Genomic DNA, 23,348 nt, shown 5'->3' with positions numbered 1-23,348 from the left:
AAGAAATTGAAGATACAGACAAAGTTTACGAGCATCTTCAATTATCGATGGTGTTGTTGTCGGTGTTGTCATTTTTGTAGTTCGCGTGCATGCGTAACATGTGTATTTATACATTTTTTTTATGACTTAAAATATAGTAGATAAAGTTTTATTATAAATGACGTTAGGTTCATATATCTCTCGAGTATTTATGAGGCGGGGTCACCTTTGATGGAGATAAATAATTATCGAGACTCGTATTTTTTGCGTGAATCACTTTTATGTTTGGTTTTTTTTTTTTTTTTTTTTTTTTTTTTTTTTTTTTTTTTTTTTTTTTTTTTTTTTTTTTTTTTTTTTTCAACAAAAGAAGCGTGAATTTTCATTTCACGTCACTGATAAAAATGAGTTGATGAAGCAATCGTTTTTTAAATTTCATCTTCACTGCATGTTTGATTGATAGTATATTTTATCGAATTTAAACTCGATTTTGTACAAAAAAATTACTTTTGTTAAAAAATTTGTAACTTGAGAATTGATTCTGTCATTCTACTAAAATATAAAAGTAATTTATAAAATTCTTATCGTTAATTGTATTTGATCACTCATTAGATTATAGTAACAAATTGAAATGAAAAATCGTTATCATATAGATTGACACAATGAAAAATGTACACGTTAAATTTTAGATTTGATCGATCAATAATCATAATGACAATAAAATACGTCAAGCTTACAAACGATCCTGTAATAGTCATTTGTCATAGTTGTGAAATGATTGTTATCTATAAGTCCCTTTTGTATGTGACCCTAACCCTTTTTTTATGCTGGTCCATTACTTTTTAATGTCGTAGGTTAGTCGGGATTTTCGAGATCATTATTATTGATCATCCACCCGTTGAATTTTTCTTTTTGATTTCTATTTGGACAAACGATCGTTATTTCACTATAATGACATCATTACGTATTTGATCAACTGATTTAACACAGCATATTTTTTCCAATTTAAAACATATTAAAAATATTTTAATAGCATTCGACTTTATCGTTATAGATAGCACTCTGGTGGTAAGTATCGAATAATGGATATTTCTGGAAAATATTGTAAATATGTTTTATTAATTTCAAATCGAAGCGTACAATTTATATAATATAATATGTACACGAGACAGTATTACGTAAGTGTAATTATGAATACATCTGCCGTGCGGTTCATTGACAAGTCAGTAATCATTTTTTTTTCGAGCTTTTTTTATCTTTAAAAGTAAGAGTAAACATGTGTGTGTGCGCGCGTGTGAGCTATTTAAATTTTAAAAAAAGTCCAGCAAGCATCAACTGTCAGCCTTTTAAAAATAACTAACAAATATTTACCAAACGCCGTTGAAATATTAAAATACGAAGCTTGGTATCTCTACGCACGCGATCGCTGAATTATCCATAGTTTAATGGCCAAAGTTCGGCCGCAGTCCGATTACCTTCAATCGAATAACTGACCAAAAGAACAGAGCAGCAGTGCTATACATATATCTATAGTGTTCTTTGTCTGCCTTGCTGCAGCTGGAATATCGCGCTTCGCAGATTTAATTAAAACTGGAGCCCCCTCGCACTCGGCGCACGGCTGCACTGCCCTGTATTGCTATCCTGTGAAATTAAAGCATAAATTAATTATTGCAACACAGAAAAAAAAAAGGACCAACTCGTGAAGCACTAGCTTGTTGTAAAAAAAAAAAAAAATGCACGCGATAATGATAGTAGTGTGTGCTAGAGCTCGCTCGGGCGTGTACCCACAATAAGCGTTCGTTTGCCAGTTCGCGCCTATAGTGAGCTTTTTATGATTATTATATGTATGTGTGCGTGTCGGGGGTGCTAGAATTTTTCCCCACGGGAAAAAAAGTCTCGAGAGCCCTTGAAAAGCACCACACTTGGGACTGAAGCTACGGAGAATAAAAAATGCATACGTGAGTCGGTCTATAAAAATGTACAAATGTCAATAAACAGAGGGAATGTATGTACATCCTGGAATTATACCATCTTCAACATCATACATTTTTTGATTTTATGTACCCGAACCAGGGAGATGAACTCTATTTAATTTTAAAGTAAATGTAATGTTTAAAAAAATGCACAATATTTATATCATGGTTTTAATGGTACCTAAAATTAATGGGCTGAGCATAATGCGATACAAAAGAAAGAAAAAATGAGATCAAAAGGAAAGGAGATTGAAAATATTTGGTTTAATGGATGCTTATTTTTTATCAAAACAATATGTAGATGATTGTTATAAGCAAAAACAAATTTTTTTTTTTAATGGTTCGTTATTACATATAAATTATTTAATATCCAACGAAAAATTTAATCAGATAGAGCTAATTAAAATATTTTATTAGAATAATGTATAAGTGATTCATTCAAAGAATCAGTAAAATTAAATTATTTTGTCTATTATACGAGGAATAAAATCTTTTTGTTTTAAAAGGTGCTTTAATTAATTCAAATAAGCTTAAAAACTAATTATTTTATTGAAAATTTTTATCAGTACTGTGTGACAAAACGTTTAATTGAATTTACAAAATCTTTTTTGAGTATCGTAGTTGTGTGCTGAGTGTGCGGACTTTCCGATTGATGGGAACTTGTCTGCCTAAAAATGACACTTTTTTAATTTTACCAAGTTTACGCATTTTAACATAAAGTATTTCAGAATTTGGGTGGGTAAAGTATTACTTTGTTGGCGTTATAATACAAATATTGAACGTAAAAAAATCATAAGTTTAAAAAAAAAATTCATTTCATACATTTTAATCGCAATTATATTTAAAATTGTAATATCAAAGCTGCTTTGGTAATATATAAAATAGTATGTTACAAAATTAGACTTTCCTCCCACAATGAGCACTTGTACTGATTCAGATATCCTCTTCATATACATGTCTTCAATCAATTTCTTCTACGCCAATCGAGAGACCCAAAGGTGTCGTTGGTGAGAAAAAAATAGTGAACATGTCACCTAGATTGTCTTTCTCGGGCTCTCTCATGCTTTCAAGCTGGTTCTTTCAGTACACACAGGTATACTTGTATACTGAAAGGCTATAATAAGAGGTTAAAATGTTCAATGGAAATAAGCTGTGTTCCCCTACTTGCTCTAAGGGCCTTAGTGGCACGAGCTGGTTAATTTGTCGAGGTGTTTCAGTTCCCTCTCTATCTCTTAGTTTCACTCTTCAAGCTACTAATTTATTCAAGACTCAATTATTTGAGCCTGTTAGACAGCAAAAACTTGAAGGAAGAAGTTGATAAACGAGAGAATCCATGTGATTCGATTTTTCCTTTTGAATCTATTTTTATCATCTGTTACTTTAAATTTAACGTATGGTTGTCTCACGTCTATAAGCAAACAGATTAAAGCTACTGATGACAAAATTTTTTTAGATTTTAATAGAGATACCACACACTCGATAAAATGGGAATTTTTCAGATTTTATTGAAGAAAGGAAACTAATAATATTTAATAACTATATAAATTGATAAACTATTTTAAATTATATTGAAAAGATTGAAGTATAAGAACGATTGTTTTGGCCAGGTGTGGTAACTCGAAGAAACTAAATGGATATTGGTCAAAGGTATTAAGAAATACGTCTAACGAATAGTCATAACACTATTATATATTTTTGATTGATAGTTCGCATGGTCATTATTAACTGATAACGGTTTCTTGGAAGACCTACAGTAAATATTTACTAATGATCTATCTATCCATCAATCCATTTATAAATGTGTTTAGCTTCATTATCTGTTCATCCATCTATTTTCATCTATTATATGTATCAGTTTATCAGAAAAGATTCAAAGATACAAATGTTCAAAATTCCTAAAAAGTTTATTTATACTGAAAATATAAAAATTACTTAAGTTTCCGTCTTTTTTATTACACACAGTAGTCCCATTAATTGAAAATGTTCTAGCGGGCTAAATTGATAATTTTCAATGTATTTTGGATTTGTTGATCAAAACATACAGGAAATAAATGTTATAGTCTAATGGAACTAAAATTATTTAATTTGCGTAATTATTTTTTGATTATCACATTTGTTAATAAAATTTTTCGCTTAAGTTTTCAAGGAAGTCATAGAAAACATCTTTCACGTGTAATAATCTGCTCATTACGCATGGTGAATTTAATCTCTCTGACATTCGTATACATGAGCATTTAATTTATATTTATTTAAACGGCCAGCATTAGCCAAACAGAAGCATCATCATGCCCCCTCGCCCACACACCACCACTGATTCCGAGAAACCGGGCAACAACAGCAGCAAGCAGTTGCACACCTAATATAAATATATATATATATATACATAATGCAGGGTCACCTAGAGCGATGCTGATGGTATAGTGTTAGTATAGTGCCGCATGCAATAAGCAGGTCCAGCAAGGACGCGTGGGTGGATTCGTGTCATGTGGCCTTCCCCTTGCCTCTCTTTTTCTCCACAGTAGGTATACTCCTGTCATGGATGTGTGTGTTTGTATTTTCTTTTCTGGAATCGACTTGGTTCTCCTCCGTAATGGGGCATAGGTACACATTGGAATGCGAACGAACGAGACAGACTCTTCTTTTTCTTTTTTTTTTCGCCATAGGAGCCTCCAGAGCACGTGCAGTGCACATACATGCGCGTGTATGTGATCTCCCATCGTGAGATTATTCGTGAGGGAACGCAGACGCATGCTTACGTGTCTCTGTTTCACTTTATATGTACCTCCGCACTTTTCACTGTTCTTCGTCCCCATGTTGTGTTATACATGTGTTCTCCTTTAAATCCTCCTCTTTTTTTCCGGACAATGTATACGAGCAAAGAGAGACGAGAGTCCTGCTCTACTGAGAGAGGAGTAGCGGTGGTTTCGGGGGGGGGGGCACCTACATATGCATCCGATGTACGGCGCATAATGGGTGTTCGGTGACTTCAAAAAAAGCTGACCGCCCCAAAAGGAGGAGCTCGGGGAACCGGCCGCGTCCTTTTATTTTTCTTCTCCTCCTTATTCTTTTTTACCAATGCGAGTTTGTCGCTCTGCGCAAAGGAAAAATAAGCAAATGCGAGGTAGGAAGGTACATGAGGTTGTTTGTACTCGAATGTTTATCACAGACGATGCGATAAGCGTTTATTTCAATGCCCGCGCGTTCGCGAGGGAAAGAGAGCCGATAAATTGCGAATTGGTCGTAGGAGGCAACTTTTGCCGAGCTGTGGAAACAGTGTAACCTGCACGTATGTACCTAAGTATATTTTATATACACACATTAAGCAAGTTGCGCTGCAGCAACGCGCTAACCAGCTTGATGCGAGTTTCGCTCTCTGTTGCTCGTGCTCATGCATTATTGATGGATGTGTGCAGGATTACTGATACTTGGAGAGGTATACGTGTGCGGGCAGTGTGTGCTTTATGAAAGGAGCTTGTCGATCGGCGTGTTAAACGCCTTTACGAAATTCTCGTCGTTCTTTTGACGTGCAGGCTTACTCGATGGTAATAAATTACCTCGGCTTGCGAGTTCGGATATTTGCGTGGGCGGAGGCAAGGGAGCTAGCAGCGGAAGCAAGTTTTTTTTTTTTTTTTTTTTCCACTGGGGTTGCCGTTGTTTTTCAATTTCTTCTTTCTTTTTGTTTTTTAAATTACCATACAGGTACTTGGATGCTGGATTTTATTTAATTTCTTTGCACGAGGAGTGTGGTCGTTGTGACTCTCAATTTTCATATTGCGTAAAGAAAAAGATAAAGTAACAATTAATATTGAGACATATTTTTTGTTTTAGTTCTTTCAGTTTTTTTTTTTTTTTTAATTTATTTTTTCAGCTTAGCATGCAAAAAAAATTTGAAAAATTTTTAAAAATGCACGTTTTGGATAATAAATATACAAAAAAATTTTACAAAATTTTTGGTGCTAAATTCAAATTTTCAGTGTCATACGAAATTTAAAAAAAATTGTAATAAAAATAATTTTTTGTGTAGTACGACAAATAAATTTTTTTTTCTTAAAACATTTTTTTTTCTATTGCCGTAAATTTATCCAGATTTTTTTAAGTAGTAGAACAGGTTTACAAAAATAAAAAATTGCCATTTTGATTTTTTTTTCTCATATCATTGCAACTAGTAAATGCAGAAACAGTTTAAAACCTTAACTAAAAATTGGTTTTTAATAATAAATTATACGAACATTTTTATATTTATTTGTCGTAGTAATAATGCAGAAAAATGCCAAAAATAGCAGTTTTTGATTTTTTGGACCTGTTACATCTGTTTTAAAAATCTGCAAAAATTCATAATAGTAGAAAAAAATGTTTGTTTTATTAAAAAATTTTTTTTACTATACTACTCAGTAAAGGGTTTTTTCTAGAATTTTCACAAAATTTCTAACATGTCTGAAAATTCAAATTTATTACTGAAAAAGTTTTAAAAAATTCACGTGTGTTTGTTATTTAAAAGGGCATTTCGGGACATTTTTTCACATTTTTTTTTTTTTTTTTTTTTTTTATCGAGCCAAGAGCATTTAAAAAACTGAAAAACACGTTTTAACCGACCATACCTACCGAGAGTGGTCCACCCTTTCTCTGTTTTGTTGTTAAAATCTGTGAAGTATGGAAATAATTTTAATGTTCATCACATAAAAACTTGAACTAGAACCAATAAAAAAAAAAAACAACGTTCTTGCAATAAATGTGAAATGCTTGACATTAACTCGATTCTTTTATAACAAACTTAGGAGTATGAACATAACATTATTTCTGTACTATTTTCACCCTCATTTATGTCCAACTTTAAAAAACAAATGAAATTTGTTCAACTATGTTTGATACTTTTTAAAGGAAGAAACGTAAACGTAATGGAAATTATTTCTATTTATACACGTAATTCTTCAAAATAGATTATGTCAGTATTTTTACCCAACAACATACAAATAATGGTTAACAATTTTAAATTAAAAGAAAAAGCATTCATAAACCGACACAAACAAAAGTACTGTATTCTCGAGCATGGATATAAAAAGCCACACCAGAGTATCGATCAGCGCGCGCCAGTTGCGTTTTATCATCAAGCGACCATCTATCGTGTAGCCACACGAGCGCACAATACCATCGATCGTCCTGCAGACCGGGGGAGGTGAAAAAAAGGGGAGAGAAAGAGACAACCAATCAGCATAAGAGCTGGAACGGTTGGTGATCGAGGTTACTAAGTAGATCGTCTGGGTACGTGTATGCGACGAGTAGTAGTCCATAAAAGGCGAAAATCGCACGTACGTGCGTATACCATACAGTCATTGAAGCCCTGGGCATTGCATGACGTGCATATGGACATCAGGGAATCGAGTTGAGGCTCGAGGTAATTAACAACTCAAAGTTGCCTTTCAGCGTTGCTCGTGAAAACGAGTGTAAGTATGTGAACAAGAGTGACGATTCTAAGGATCCTCTGCGTATTGCACGATCGGTGAGAGAATCTGTTTCTTGCGTACGAGATGTATGAGATTTTGGTTTTGCGTGCGTCTGTGTTTTACAAGCGTGTGCGTCAAAATATGAATGCCCCACGTCTTCTTCGTATTTGCGGAGCATATTCTCTGCTGCGTTTATTTATAACATTGGGTATCCTCTTTTCCTTATCTTCGATTTGGTTCTTTCGTTTTCCGATATAAGTGGCACTGTGTACGTTAACTTGGTATTAAATTTACAACGATGCCGGCTGATGACACACATGCACGGCTTCTCCCCCCTTGCGACCGATCAATCCTTCACTTTCTCCTATACGCTGCAGATGGCCTTATTTTCTGGGTTTTCTCTGTTTTTGCTTGACGATTATTCGATTAACTGATTTCCTTCCTTTGCGTTTGTTTGACGTGTAATCTCTTGATTTCTTGGTTTTTAAAAGATGATTGGATTATTTTTTTTGTTATTACTTATTCATACGATCTATGTTTGGAAAATAAAAATTTATTTCAATTCGCTTGCGATATTACGCTCGAAAAATATAAGAGAACAATTTTCCATTCATTTAGTTTCCTTTTTACGTTTGAGTTTCAGTTACTGAAAATTCACATATGTGCATAGTAATTTCATTCGTAATTCCAAATGGTATAATTAAACAATAAAAAAAAAAAGAAAAAAAAAAAAAAATGTTCCACTATACTTTTAAGAATTCTTGTCTGAAAACTCTTGGGTTGTACGACTTTAACCGCTCGAAACACCAGGACTGAAAAAAAAAAAAAAAAAAAAAGAAAAAAATGTTGAAACCAAACCTACTCTCTTGTAATAAGCTCTCCCGTCATATTCACACCAGAGATTTGCTAATTTTCTCCCCAAAGAGACACTCAAAAAGCGAACCTCGCTGCTTTTTTCCAGCTGTGGCTTGAGTATTATGCAAATACACGACAACGACGACGACGAGAAAGGCCACAGAAAGCCAGGAAAATTACGAGAAAAAGCAAGACAGGAGTAGGCAATGGCTTGTGTTGTTTGATTTGTTGCGCAAGATAAGAGTATACACACGAGTGTCACCTGTAATGATTGACGCAAATCGCAGGGTATGTGTTCTCTCTCGTGCCCGTTTGTACGTGAGATCGTGAATCGCGGCGTTGTTTTCTTCCTTTCTGGCGCACCGATGACGAAACTCGCTCTGACCAAATCTCGCCAGCTTAAGGACATCTCCCGCTCTGCCCAACTTTTTTTTTTTTTTGCTCCTACAACACGTAAGGATGACCTGTCGCATAATTGAAACGCAAAGAGGTACTTTTGCTCCGTATACACATACACGCTCCAGCCTCATCATCAGCTACCTCGATTACTTAGTTTTTTTCCCCCTCAATCAAGGATGGCCCAAGGACTCTCGTTGATCCGATGGTACACGGGCGACGAGGAGTTACTACAAGCCAAGTGCGCGGCGACCCAACGAGCACCATCAGGGAATGCACACTCAAGGACCCCGCACTCCTTTCGAGCTTATGCAAATGTTGGCACCCACTCCTTCAAGTCCTTAAGCTTGATTTATGCACTGCAAAGGATGACGAATAATACCCTTGCCGCGTACTACAATAATCCCTTCCCTCAGCTGTGTCACTGGTGCTGCTGGCCGTGCGCTTTCACGCCGAGAAAAGAGAGGCACAAGTATATACGAGCGTGATATTTGATATTTTGCGTGCCAGGAGCGTGTTGCTCGAGGCTCGGCTAGATGCTTGCAGTGTGACAAATTGAGGCGCCACGTGGATTTAACGGGATGCATCTGAGGTATTTTCGGGTGCTGAAAGCCGAGGATTGTGGTTTTTAACTTTCGAGTTTCAATCTACTCATTTGGTGAGTTACATACGCGTAAAGGTTGTATTTTTAATCCCCGGGTGTGGACGTTAAGTATGCGATTATTGTATGAGAGGATATTGGGAGGAGGATGAACGTGCGTTACAGAGAATTGTCTTGGCCGAAAATTACACGGTAGCACATTGATTCAAATTATTTGCGTTAGACAAAATCGTGAATTTGCGTCGCATTCCTAATTTTGAAATAGCCCTTGTAAATTGTGCAAACCACCGTTACTCGTTCGTTCGTTTCATATTTATATTCAGTTCTATAATAGAGTATGGGTTTTATCGCGATTCATTGTCGAATTGAAATTGAATTGCGCACGCATACACGTTCACGTCAATCTATTGCTAACGAATGAAAAATAACTGCCCAATCTTGAATTCAAACGGCCAATCGACAACGCACGAATTGCTCGAAGCTGATATATTCTCTCGCTTTCTCCATCGAAGCCAAAATTACGCGACTCCCGCGTTAGTCTATACACGATACACAAACACCGTAGGGAATAAAAATATACACTCTGGTAATAAACGCTGTTAAAAGCATTGCGAAACAGTGCTGGGCAAACAAAGTGGAGTAACGTTCGCAGGTCATTTAAAGTCACCGTTAGACAGAAATTTCATAATATTTGCGTGGTACACGAAAACTAACACTATAGACAATATTTGTGTGGGTTGCTCTGCCGTTTCACCTCTATTTATCTGTAACTACTGTAAAGAGTGGACCCAAAGAACTGCAAATTCCTTTTTTAAATTTTCAGCACAACCGAATTATTTGTTAAATTTTCAACAGTACAGGAATTAGCAGTTTTTTAATACACTGGGTCTGAAATACCTAGGAGCTATTTTTCACATAATAACTTAACTTCGCACGCTGTATATATTTTGTGTGCCAAATACTCGAGGAGCTGTCCACGTGATTCAAATGATTAAGAATCACGATTGAATCATTTTGAATCGTGAATCATTTTTGAATCATGAATAAAAATTTAAAAATTTAATTATAAGATGATTCCGTATTGAAGTACCGGTGATTAGAAATCCAACTGTTATTTGTTATTATTTATTAATAAAACGTGTGTTTAGGCGATCAAAGCTTCAGCGATTAAAAACTCGCAAACATACTCTTATTCATATAACTTATGGCACTTGATTGATACGTAACCATCGTAGGCTGCGATTTAAAAATTTTCGAAACGATTTCATCAATTGCAATATCTTTATGGCTATTGACGTGCATTATTTGCTATTCCTATCGTTAATACATGATAATTAACGCCTGTGTATTATTATTATTGTTATTATTAACACTTCCTTGTGAAATAAGCCAATATCCATCGATTAATTCTCTCCCACTCGAAAATTCGTTCTGATCGACTTTCTTTTGACATGGTGCATTCACTAACATAAAAACAGTGGCATAGAGAGTTAATCGACAACCTACGCCCGAAAGAATGCGCTCCGGTGAGAGGCTCGTCTCTGCTGTCGAACCATGTCTCCCGGGCTGCTATGCAGTGGATTGTAGACTGTCTCCCGCAAAGATTGTTGGAAAAAAAAAATTTACGAGATGAGTGGTGGCTCGAGACCGTTGCCCAGTTCCGAGATTCTTTTTTTTTCCTTCCAAGTGGTCAACCGCCGGCTACATTCTTGTCCAGGACACTGTACAGGCGGTCGAATGATAAGGGCGAGCAGAGAAGAGATACGCGGAGTTCATTAAATTGATGTGGCGTTCGGGATTGGGTACAAAAACGTGACAATTAAATTCGATGGGATGGCTATTGTATTGGATTTCAGAGAAAAGGGGTTTTAATTATTTTTCGATTGTGTGACGGGTTCGTCGTAAAAGGGATTTTTTTTCTCTTTCAAACATGCGGAATTTAATTTAATTTTTTTTTTTTTTTCGAATGCTACCGGGAATTGTTTTTTTTTTTTTTTTGCCCTGCATGCGCAAGTAAATTTTTACTCATGGATTGTAAGTGTGCAAATTAATGTATATTTCAGGATTAAAAATCATCACTTGAAATACAAATTATAGTTTAATTTAACTATGCCAAGTTTTTAAATAAATCGAAAGGAATTTTATTTGCACAATTTTTCATCCACTGTAGCGTATGAATAATTATCGCAAGATCATAAATCTCGTACTGGAGTAGCGATCCGAGCTTATCTCGGAGCAAAAAATTACGTGCCAGTAAAATACGAACTGCGTTCGTAAATTCGATAGAGCGACCGGATCCGAAGCACATGTAAGAACGGACGTATGTTTAATGCCATTAGATCGGAGAGGGTGGTGATAATGTCACTGCGTCCGACAAATTAATATTAATCGACTCATTGCATCAACGCTGCCAGCTGCGATGATTTTTTTTTTTTTTTCTTACCCTTCCCAATGCAATGAATTTCAATTGATTTTTTTTCACATTATAATTTTAAAAATGTATTTTGAAATACTATAGTCGTGCATTACCATTTACAAAAATAAAATTGATATGACTGATATCTCAAAAACAGAGGTGTTGAAAAAAATACATATTTAGCCGAAAACTAGTTTTTGAGGCACAAACTATACAAAAATTATTTTTTATTTATTTATAAGGAGATCAATTATTCTGAAAAAAGGTTTTTTTTCTTACTTTAAGAAAACATTCATATAAAATTAAAAAAAAATCTTGGTGTAAAAAAGTATTACTTTATTTTTAGAGAATGTTTACATGGAACTGTTCTAGTAAATGTTTTCTTAGCTCTGAGAAATTTTGCACTCAAAGTTTCAACAAAATCTGTAAAAAAAAAATGACTTTTGAAACACCTGCACTGCCTTCGTTATCGTTTACAAATAAATAGGAAAGTAGGAAAAAACATAAAGGAAAACTTGAATAAGATTTGTTGGTGCGTAAAGAGATGGTTAGTACCATATTAAATAAATTAATTCATAATGACGTGATGCGTACACGTATATTTTAGAAAGCATCATCAATTAACGTAGCGTGTAATCCACCTTCTACTCGAATAATTAGAAAAAAAAGGACGTTCCCATGTTAAAATCCCGACGATGATTGAAACACTGACAAGGTGCCCGACATCCCATACAACTTAATAAGCCCAAAAATATTCAAAAGAGACCTGTTAACACGAGCCCGCGCCTCGTATCCATATCCGTTCGCTCTGGGGTCCGTCCGACCCGTCACTTGTACTTTCCATCCCTCCCAAATCACTTCCTCATTTATTAAAAGTAAAAGAGAGAACGAAAAAAAGGAAGCGGAGAACAGGAGCGTTAATGATACCGGCATCATCATCATCATCATCTCTCTATGTACATATAATTTATATATATATATATATATATATATGAATACATTGCACACTACTTTCTCATTCTCTCGTCCTCCGTCTGGAGGGAAAAATCTGCCATCGGTGTTTAATGAACATCGCGTGTCTCGAGGGCAGCTTTGCCCCACGCCCTTCTCCTCGTCTCCGTGTTACGCTGCCTCTGGCGTCGTTTTCCCGATCCTATCGCTTTTCATCTTCCCGCGAGAGATAAAAGAGTCTCCTCTTCGCGTGTGGGTACGTGCATTTGCAAAAGCTCGAGAGACCGTGTCCTTCCAGTTTATTGTCCCGGGCAGGAGGAGCCAGACTCTCGTAAAGGAAAAATGTTCCCTGCATCCGGAGGAGAGGGAGAGTCGGGCGCGCCTGGAGAGCCTCACGTGCGACGAGTGAAGAGAGCCGGGGAAATGGACCGTGACGGGCCGAGGGGAGAAATTTCGACGAGAAGATAGCCGAGACGGTGCAAAAGCACGTGTGTAACGGGAGAAGAGAAAATCAGGTTGAACAGCGTGCACACGTACGTCCATCCCTGGGAAATTTATCGCGACACCCGCATACATGTGATGTACAAACATACTCGAGACTCTATGTCGTTCTCTTTTTTTTTCCTTTCCTTCATTGTTTCTTTCTCATCTGTTTTCATGGTCGTCTTCCAAAAGATAAGAGGAGTCCATGAAATTATGGCTGTAGTGCATAAGCAACTTTCCTCTGATTTTTCATTTTACGCTGGATAACATTTATATTTATTGACTCTATACGGTGGGAACTTATTACCTCCCTATTGGGAGTATACACGAACAATTGTACCATACATCGATTGGGTTATATTTCACTCGCGTCAAAATGAACGTGATTCATGTGTGTGTGTATATATATTCGAGACGTGCAGGACTCGACACGAGACGTTTAAAATTCGATTCGCAGCTTCGTTAACGGCCCGATGATAACAAAGACACGAACATCAATTAGTGATTAATTGAAGCGGCTCAATCAAGCCCGTAAATTTAAAATCCGATCGCTGTACCCTTAAAAGTCAGACAGGCATCGGAGTAGGCCGCAAAAACAGATTAGGGTCGCGACCCGTGCAGGCCACAATACACCAGTATATACATAAAGGTATGAAGTGCAGAAGCGAGAGCCCGTCCATTCGCGACACTCATAGTCTCGGCAATTATCCCTGCGAGAGAGAGTTCACAGAGAGATCGTCCCGTGCGATTGGTTTTATCCGCAGGCGGACGGACGGCTACTCCGATCACGGCAGCAAATCCCATCAGCCAAAGGCTTGGCTCTATTCAGCTGAGATGTACATGTGTACACCTCAAAGCTGTTGTATAAGTATAAAAAAGTAAATAAAATAAAAAAAAAAAAAAAAACAGCTTTGTAGAGTACTCGCGAGCAGTCGTTAACCTCGTACTAATTGTAAGACCAAGGCACTAAGCAGTCGAGATTTTATCGAGGCCCCCACACGTGTATATATACACATTATATGGTTATACCGTTTCCCCTTACTTATTACTATTCCCAACGCAACGTTTTTGCCGCAAGCGACAAACGTACGTACGATCGTGTGTGTTAAACTTTAGGAAGTCGTAGCAGAAAGAAAGAGATAGTGAAAAAAAAAAAAATATACATATCTATACACGATACGTGTGGATATTGTGTAAATGCGTGTATATATATTATGAGGATATATAAGTAAGCTTTCGGAGCAGAGAGGAGCAGGGAAAAAAAAGGGAGACGCACAGGCAGGACGTTCCCACAGCGGCAGAAGCGTCTAATAGCTATATACACATATTATTATATGCGAATCGAATATGAGACAACGAGAGAGAGAGAAGCGAGCCGCGCGCGATAGTCGCACGCGTTATTATGTAGGTACATGTGTGTGGTGTATACACAACTTTTTCTCCTTTCTGTGGCTGTATACGTTTCGTTATACGTATATATACTTGTATATTTATATTAATCCTTATGGGAGATGATGATAATTAGGGCCTCGAGTGTACACGCATTAAGCAAGCGATCGCACAGTCACTTGTGCGCTACACACGCATCCTTCAAGTTGACCTTTAATTCGCGACTATATATATATATAGCTTTTACTTAACACTGGAAAATATGGATACGTGCCTTATGTGATGTATACGAGTAAGTACAGCAAAAGAGGGGGACATATTTACATTCGCGCTTGCATACATGTATGTACTCGTATGTATTCACTAAATGCGCAGCGCAATAATTACATAAAGCGCGTAAGTATACGCACTTTTCCCCTTCGAAAGCGTAATTTCGCTGCCGCGTACATAATATATGCATATTGTATTGCAAGTACGTGTATTACGGATGTGAAAAAGGCTACTGTGTGTATACACATTTTGCGCGAACAACTCATGTGCGTTCCCTTTTTTTTCCAAACTTGTCCCTTGCGGGTTTCGTGTCTTGTGTTGCCTTTTCCGTGTGTGCATTCAGTTTGAGACATTGCACGTTTGAGTTTAAATATTGTAATCGGAGATAAGTGTCCGCGTATAAAGTATGGACAGCTGCGCCGAATAAAGGTGGAATACAAGCTCTTTTGTGCCTTTTTCTTGTTTTTCTTTTCCTTTGACTCTGAAAATGACATGTGTTCTCCTTTCTGCCTTCGAGTGGCATTCACATTCGTTGGGAATCCCATTCTTTTCCGCGAATAATACATGCAAACTTGTTTCAACTACATTTAAATTAGGTTACGAAATGAAAAAAGTCATTATTCCACTATGGCGACTCTTCTTTTGGGGTTTCAGGCGAGCCGTACTCTCTTGTGGCTCTCACAACATAATATTTACGAGGTAGATCTCAAAGTTCAATTCATCAGTCCCTTTGTTATACCTTCCATCTGCTCCGGCTTCAAGTTCTCTAGCATCCCAGAGTCTATTATGGAACTTGGATTTCGTGTCCTCACCTCTGATTCTAAAGTATGACCGAAGAGTTGGTAGATGATCCGAAAGCTTTAATTAATAATGAAATCCAGCCCTGGTCTGTGGTAGTTTCACCCAACATGTAGGCCACTACTACCATGTTGCATTACGCCTGGACTTGGTACCGAAGTGCAGCTCCTTGGCCATTTGAAGTCTTTAAACTCTCACCTCTCTCCAAACACTCTTTTCTCCGCCGTTAAACCGTTACTAGCTTCATCATCTCTATTACCTACATCAACAGTATCGCCAATGTGTCTATTCCACCTTCTAGAAAGTTGTATCACTTTACCTAACGCGTTAACGCCAAATTATTATGTGTCCCCACATGTATTAAAATGTCGATCATCTTCCGCGAATAAAATGGTCTGCATCTACTTGGATGATAACTCTGGTCATTTAGCAATTTAATGAGGCTGTGATTTTCCTCAATATATATAAAAAAAATGTGATATGATACGACGACATGGAGTTTGAGAAAATTCCACTACTTGTGACTTTTTCTCTCCTACATCCGTGAACCTGATTGTTGGGATCCCATGTCTGTGGGTCATTCCCGGATACTTATGTATTTCAAAACCTTGTTTTGACAAAAGAATAGTAAAATTGACACGTACCATTCTTCGGTGACATCAGTGCCCTTCATCGACAATAAACTCACCGAGACGGCCCATTTACTATCAATTTCATTATGGACACAATATTTTTTATCCCTCATGCTTCAAAAAAAAAAAAAAAAAAAAGAGAGAAAAAAAAATGTTATGATGGACACAAAATATCTTATCAAGCTCGGTTGTACACGCCTCTCCGAAACGCCAAAAGGCAAAACTTTGAATGAAAAATAAAAAGTGATCGCACATACGTACGCATACACGTACGAAATCTCACAGAGTCGCAAACGAGTCGAGATAAGCCGGGACCAGATAGAGGAGAGTACATATCACGCGTATGAACGAAGAACGCTGCAGCACATAAAACGAAGCACTGCATCGTGCACACGGAGAAAAAGCGGGTGATGGTATATGTGTTGGAGAGAAATCCGGGCGAGCTGATGTGTATACCCATCTGTACCGAGCTTATCCCGTGGATGCATCGTCGATATGTATTTGCATCGGCGACTCTTCGACGCCACCTCGTCTGCCGGACTAACCCCTCGTACACGAACGGGACCTATAGGTGCGAGCAGTGCACCCTCCATGTTTTACTTACTTACTTGCAGATTCGCATCGAAGATTTTGTAAGTACATTTGTGAATAGTGCGCAGGGACGAAATCTGGAGCAAGATGATTTTTTTTCTTTTTTTTTCACCGACCCTCGAAGAGACCTTGGTATTTTTTTCTCCTCTCGATTGCATGCACGCGACGTATAGGTACCTGCGTAATAGAGACGAGAAGGGAAAATATATATGAATGAGCGACGTTGAAGCTCCGAAATCAAGTCTCGGTGTCTCTTAATGGTCTCTACGAATGATCGTCGTCGTCGTTTCCGCTGCTTCTGCGGTCAGACCGGTTTTTCTCTCGCGCGTAACGAGCGGGAGTGAAAAAAAAGAGAGAGAGAGAGAGAAACCACCTCGTCTCGACGTAGCTCCGGTGCTCTCTCGTTTCTCGGCTAATCCCTTCCGATACGGCTCTGCTCCCAGAAAAACAAACAATTTATGGAGCTCCTGCCACTATTATGCCACACTCGGCCAACAGTCTTTTGAATCCTCGGGATAAAAAGGAGACGGAGCTTCTCGATATTCGGCCTTAAAGGTCGGTTGCGGTGGAGAGTGTAGGACGCACGGTTCCAAAGCCTTTTTTTTTTTTTTTTTTTTCTCTTCTCACGTTGTGGCAGCAAAAAAAGAGGATCCAAATCGTTTTGTGGTTATCGCTTTCGTGCTTCTTGGGGGAATATTCGTTATGATGACGTTTGCGCCTTTTGTGAACTATGGCTACACTCTTTTTTTTTTTTTTTTTTTTCTCTTACACCACCATGGGTGTAGTTTGGTTCGGTGTATTTTTGCGCTCTCGCGTTTTTTCTGGGAAGAAGACCGGGGCCGCACCTTTTATGGCGCTTATAAATAATGGCACTTCGTTAAGGCCGAATTGGAAATTACATCGCTCGTGTGTGTGCGTAACAGGCTCTTTTACGACGGTGGGTGAAAATTATGTCGTTTCTTTTATTTTTATTTTTTTTTTTCTTTCCGTTCGTTTTCTCCTGTTTGCGCGCCCGTGGTTATGTCACCGTGTGTTTCAACGCCGATCCGGTCCAATCCTTAACATTTAACGGCCCTACTTTTCCACCCCCTCTTTTATCACTGCCGACCTAATTGCGCTCAATGTATTTAAATTTCGTGGCACTGCTTGTTCTCATTGTGCAATTATTTGCGAAATGCCCCTCACGAACGAGTTTGGAAATCGCTTAATTTCAACGAGTCACGAGTGCGAGTTATTTGTCGTTTATGAGATTATCCGAAGATTACCGTTGCTACTGCGGAACTTTGGGCGGGATGGTTTTCAATTAGAGTAAAAGTCACGGATTATACGTAATTGTAGATGTGTTTGGAAAAAGAAGAAAGTTAAACATAGTTCAGCAGTAAAAGTTGCAACTAAAAAAATTAGTTCTCGTTGGTTAACCCGAGTTAATTGTCCACTATTTATTTTGGGTAGAGTATATACTCATTTTCTTCACGTGATTACAGATAACTTAATTTTTTAGCTAAATTTCACCTCACGAGAATAGTAGAAAAAAAAGTACATGTACATAATTTCCAATATCGTCGATGAATAATATACAGTCAGGCAGACGCGAAAAAAACCACGCATCCCACACAGAACCGATATCAACAACAACAAAAAAAAAAGAAAATTCCCCTCGCTCCTGATGTATCAAAGAGATATATATACACATACTTACCTCGATCCGCATACAAGCTATATATAGGTTGTGTATACGTTTTTGATAACAGATATCGGAGAAAATCGCGGAGCTCCATTATCGCGCAGGTAACGCTGAAAAAGGCCTTGCAGAATCTTTGCACTGCATCATTGGCTCTTTTGTCACCAGTGATAAACAGTATCGGCATGGTATTGACAGCACTGTATAATATTTTTCTGGTATTCGTATACACAAATATTTATTACCAAGTGGGTTCACCATCATAAGATCATTAATACGATGGTTTTGGCCTTGGCGGGAGACAGTAGACTATCTCACGATTTCTGCCCGGGCACGGAGGTAAAAAATAACAATGTGCGCGCACGAGCCACCCATTAGTCATCCGTTTTCCCGAGACAGAGGCTCTTCGACATGCCTAGATTTACTTGTTGGCTTTTTATTTTTTTTACGTACATATACTGTTGATGCACACACGTATCCTCAAACGTTCGGCGTCACGTTGACATATGTTGAATTAAAAGTGAAACAACACGCAGAGGAGCAGCGGCGCATCGGGAGCAATAAAAACCCGAGGTCGTATAAAGGCGATGCACATCTCGCGCGCCCCGACGTTTCTTTTGTGCTCTTTTATTTTTCTGCTGGTTTTTTTCATTCGAAAAGTGTCCGGCATCCGCGCGTGGCATGGCAATTAGCTTCGACAAAAAAAATTTCTCTCACAAATCGCTGTTTGTCACAAAGTTCCTCGACAAGCGCGAGCTTCGCGTTGACTCTTGATTTTTTATTTTTTTTTTATTTTTTATTCAACGCTTCTGTGATTCCAACAATCCATGGATTTTCTTTTTTTCTTCATTTGCTGCAATTGGTTGTTGAGTAACAGCTCGAATACCAAGAATTGTTGTTGGATAATAGCCATTTTTCCGCAGATCCATCACCTGCCTGCCAGATACGAATCATTAATTTTTCACACACACAAACGCGTCCGACCTTAAAATCAGTCCACTCCAAGTTACGCAAACATCACGCAACACATTTATTTGTTTCCACTTGGATTATTGTTGAACACAGCGCTCCATACGTAATCGCACGAATGCACTTGATGGACACAAGCCTCGTACGGCACAGATAAACTTTGTCACGAAGGAATATTGTAGCCCAGTAGGATTTATGTATGAGCACTTTCTATGGACTCCATCAACAACGAGCGCGGAGTGGAGAAAGAGAGAAAAAGCGCGCTGATTGAACGAAACTCGCGCGAAACAAAAGCCAATAAAGTGTCACGTATATGTACATGGTGGTCTGCCTCCCCAGCTCAAATTCTCGATGCATATGTGTGCGAGAAAAAAAAATCTAAATCGAAATAAATTACCTCGGCATTCTCTCTCTCTCTCCCTCTTTTTTTCCTGGGCTCTTGGATTTTCGCCTTGCTTGTATATGTGCCTATGCTGCGCACGCGTGATGTAAGATGAGTTGGCGCGATGAGGCGGTCGTTGTTCGAGGCCAAGCAAAAAAAAGGACGAGGAGATGAAAAAGACAAGGCCGAGATCGAAAGCGGCGCGTTAAATCATTCCTGCGGCCGCCAAATTTTCGGGAAAGCCATTGTCCTTCGTGGACAGGTTGCATTGGCTTCACCAGCTGAGCGAGGTTTCGTGGGACGCATACACTGTGGACATCTGGTCGTAACGTGGTGGTGCAAGACCCTCACGCTTTCGTATGGGGAGCTCCACGGCTCTAGTGTTTCTCTACTTCTAGTTACTCGTTAACTACTAGCGATCCATGCAATGCGTGGAAAAGAGATACGCCCAACCACACGTGCTACCACTTTTTCTCGTCTACCGTGCGGCTGTGATAGTTCTTTCTCTGTTCTATTCGTCGTCGTATTGTGAGAGAAGCTCTTTTTTTCGAGTTTTTTCTAGGTACGTATAGGTACCCAATATATGTCCTTAGCTAATATCCGATACAAAAACTCGCTTCTCTCCATGTATACCCTGTCTGCTGAGTTGTCCTGACGTATTGTAAGGATAATACTTGGAATACTGTAACAAGCAGTGGGGACAATTTCACATAAATAACAAAAGCTATCATATTTCGAACGTTTTTAGAGTAATCGCTATACCGAAAAAAAATTAAAATTCGTATTGATTAATCTTTGAGTGTATTGTGCATATATATCATCAGGAAATCAAATGTGCACTCATCGAATATTTTACACCAGTGTTAAATACGAAAGAATAAGTAGTTAAAATTATCCATCCCAATGTTACATATATTTTTCTGGTACAGTACAAAGTGACAAACGTAAAACTTTTTTGTATGGCATTTCGTTCGGAATATAATTAAACTTTTATCTCTTTTATCCGAAAAATGTCAGTGTTTACAGCGGTCGTGCTTTGTATGCGGAAGCATCGTCTTTTTCGTGAATAAGTCACTTGTTTCAAACGGAACTACGTCGGACAACCGTATACACAAAAAGTAATGTAGGTGAAATGTAAATATTCTCTACGTGAATGATTTTTCATTAAAAATCCAAAATGTATGGAAAAAAAGTAAGTCAACGTAACGAACTTTGAACTCGAAGACAAAAAAGTTACAAAATACAATCGAGCAGTCTAAAACACTTACAAATGAGCGGTAAACAACAACCTTCAATTGCATTGTAAAATTTTTTAAGTTCAGCTAAAGTCTTTTACAGTTGGGCTTAATTGTAATAGCATAAACTCTGTTAACCTCGCTTTTAACCATACGAGTTCAAGACAGCGTGTGTAGGAGTACAAAGTAAGACGCGCTAATGTATTTCGGTGATTCTCACGTTAACCCGGAAGTGACATCATTTCTGTAGGCTTCGAAGTAAAGTAAACCCAACGGCAGTGGGAACGTTGTATCTTTGCTTTAATCGCACGCGAAGGAGAACAAAAAAGAACGAGAGAAGAGTATAAGTAATTTTCTACGAATTAAATGAAAACAAATTAATTTAACGACAAGTATACGCACACGTGAACACACAAACGGTCTTTATTACAGATAATTACAGGTCGTACAGTATTCTCGAGAGCAAATTTCATTATTCATCCGAAATTACAAATAATTCCTTACGTGTGAAAATGAATTGTTTCACGTGAAGGTTTTAATTGCCAGGTCGGGCAACAAGTACGAAACTTTTTGGCTCCTTTAGGCAAACTGGTTTCCAAGCACGTGCGTGATGTGAAACCTTCGTCTCGATCTATCGAACATTGAAAAAGGCACCAGTGTCACATCATTTACAAATAAATAATCCGATAGCGTCATCAATCCCTGTCTTTGTGCGCGCATCATCCGCAACGCCGTTCGTTCCAGAAATGGTTGTAAATTACGTCCGACTCCGCGTGATAGATAGATAATGCCCTCGACTCGCGCAGTGCACGCGAGCCAACAATGATTGCTGCGGATTGGTAGCGCTTGCGTGTATACATATATATATGCACGCACGTATACACGAGTATGTGGAGCACAGTGCCATTTTTTCGTTCGCATTATTTGCCCTTATCTCTCCATCTTCCACCTCGACTCTGGAGATGCGTGTAATTCGGATGAATCTCTCATTTCTGCGAATCGTGAAACAGCACTCGCCACGCTTTGCTCGCGTACATTTGTTACGGCCAATTTTTTCCATGTTCCACACAAAGGTTCGAACGCTTTTGTTTTTCACATACGCGTTAAAATTATATACGATGATTTCCTATACAGCTCACAAAGTTCATTCAACCTGCACAGCTTGACCCGAACAATACATGCATGACTTTACACGAGTTACGCAACTGGATATCTGTAACACATCCACATCGTGCGGAATGATTAAAAAAAAGAATAATAAATAAATGGCCTCGTGAGCTACATCCTGGTCAAACTTGGTTATATACAATACTAATTATGGAGAAAAAAAAAGTTTCTTTTAATATGTCCAGTTGATACATCCGTGAATGCAACTAAACCGAAAAAGGAAAAAGGAATACAAAGCAAGATTAAAAAGGCCCAGTAGTAGTCTATTGATCATATTATGTCAGTGACATTATTTTAGAGCTACTCCGTCGTGAAAACGCTCCTTCATAATATGTTTTCCACCTACAATTTCTTCGATCGGTGGCGTTGTTTCGTACTAAATAATCCTTTCGACGTATTACCATCGACTACTGGGTCACTTATACCTCACCCACGGCAAAACAAATACATCACCGAAGAATTCCCGCGTGGCACAAGAATTCAGCCCAACACCCGCGTACACATATATTAATACCGACGATCCGAGGATAAGGCGCTCACACCCACGAAGGGAATCCCGAAGTGATTTTTCTTCGCGTTGGAGGATCTAAAAATACAACACACCCAAGCTCGTGTGTCGTTATATATATATAAGCGCGAAGGCCCACCGCCACGAATAAGAAGACGAACGAGAAGCAAATAAGGAGCACAGAGCCGATCTTTCGGAGGAGGGAGGGGCCTTTGATCGTTTCGACGTGTGTCTCTGCGCGTTTGTGTGACCCTTTGCTCTTTGTTCTCCTACTGGAGAACATCGCATCGACATACAGCATAAAATCTCTTTCTGGTATATATATATGCACGCACTCTCGATTGGAGGTATTGGTTCATCAACAATATACGGGGTTGGTTGGTTGGCTTTGACGTTGTCGCATCTGAAAAATTGTTGGGACAACAGTGGAACCGGGAGTGGATTGAAGTTATGCGGTTTGTCATTTTCAAATGGGTTTTGGAAAAAGTCTCCTGCAAGAACGGATGAAAAAATCACCATCCAAAGTTCATATACATTCCGAAAAATTTCGATGAATATATACATTTCTATTTACGTAAGAATTGGAAGAAAAAAAAAAAAGCTTGCGATACACGGTGCACATTATTCTGCAGTA

At 38.2% G+C, this 23,348-nt stretch overlaps 1 protein-coding gene across 2 annotated transcripts in view; it reads left to right on the top strand.

Moving 5' to 3' along the window:
• Positions 1 to 23,348, top strand: part of siz (Brefeldin-resistant Arf-GEF family protein schizo) — a 113,461-nt gene that overhangs the window by 1,367 nt on the left and 88,746 nt on the right. The window lies entirely within an intron of this gene.

The sequence above is a fragment of the Copidosoma floridanum genome, unplaced genomic scaffold (genome assembly GCF_036245765.1).
Source record: "Copidosoma floridanum isolate Cflo_tuat_1 unplaced genomic scaffold, Cflo_Japanese_pri ptg000009l, whole genome shotgun sequence".
NCBI classification, from domain to species: domain Eukaryota; kingdom Metazoa; phylum Arthropoda; class Insecta; order Hymenoptera; family Encyrtidae; genus Copidosoma; species Copidosoma floridanum.
This window is presented reverse-complemented; position numbering and strand designations above follow the sequence as displayed.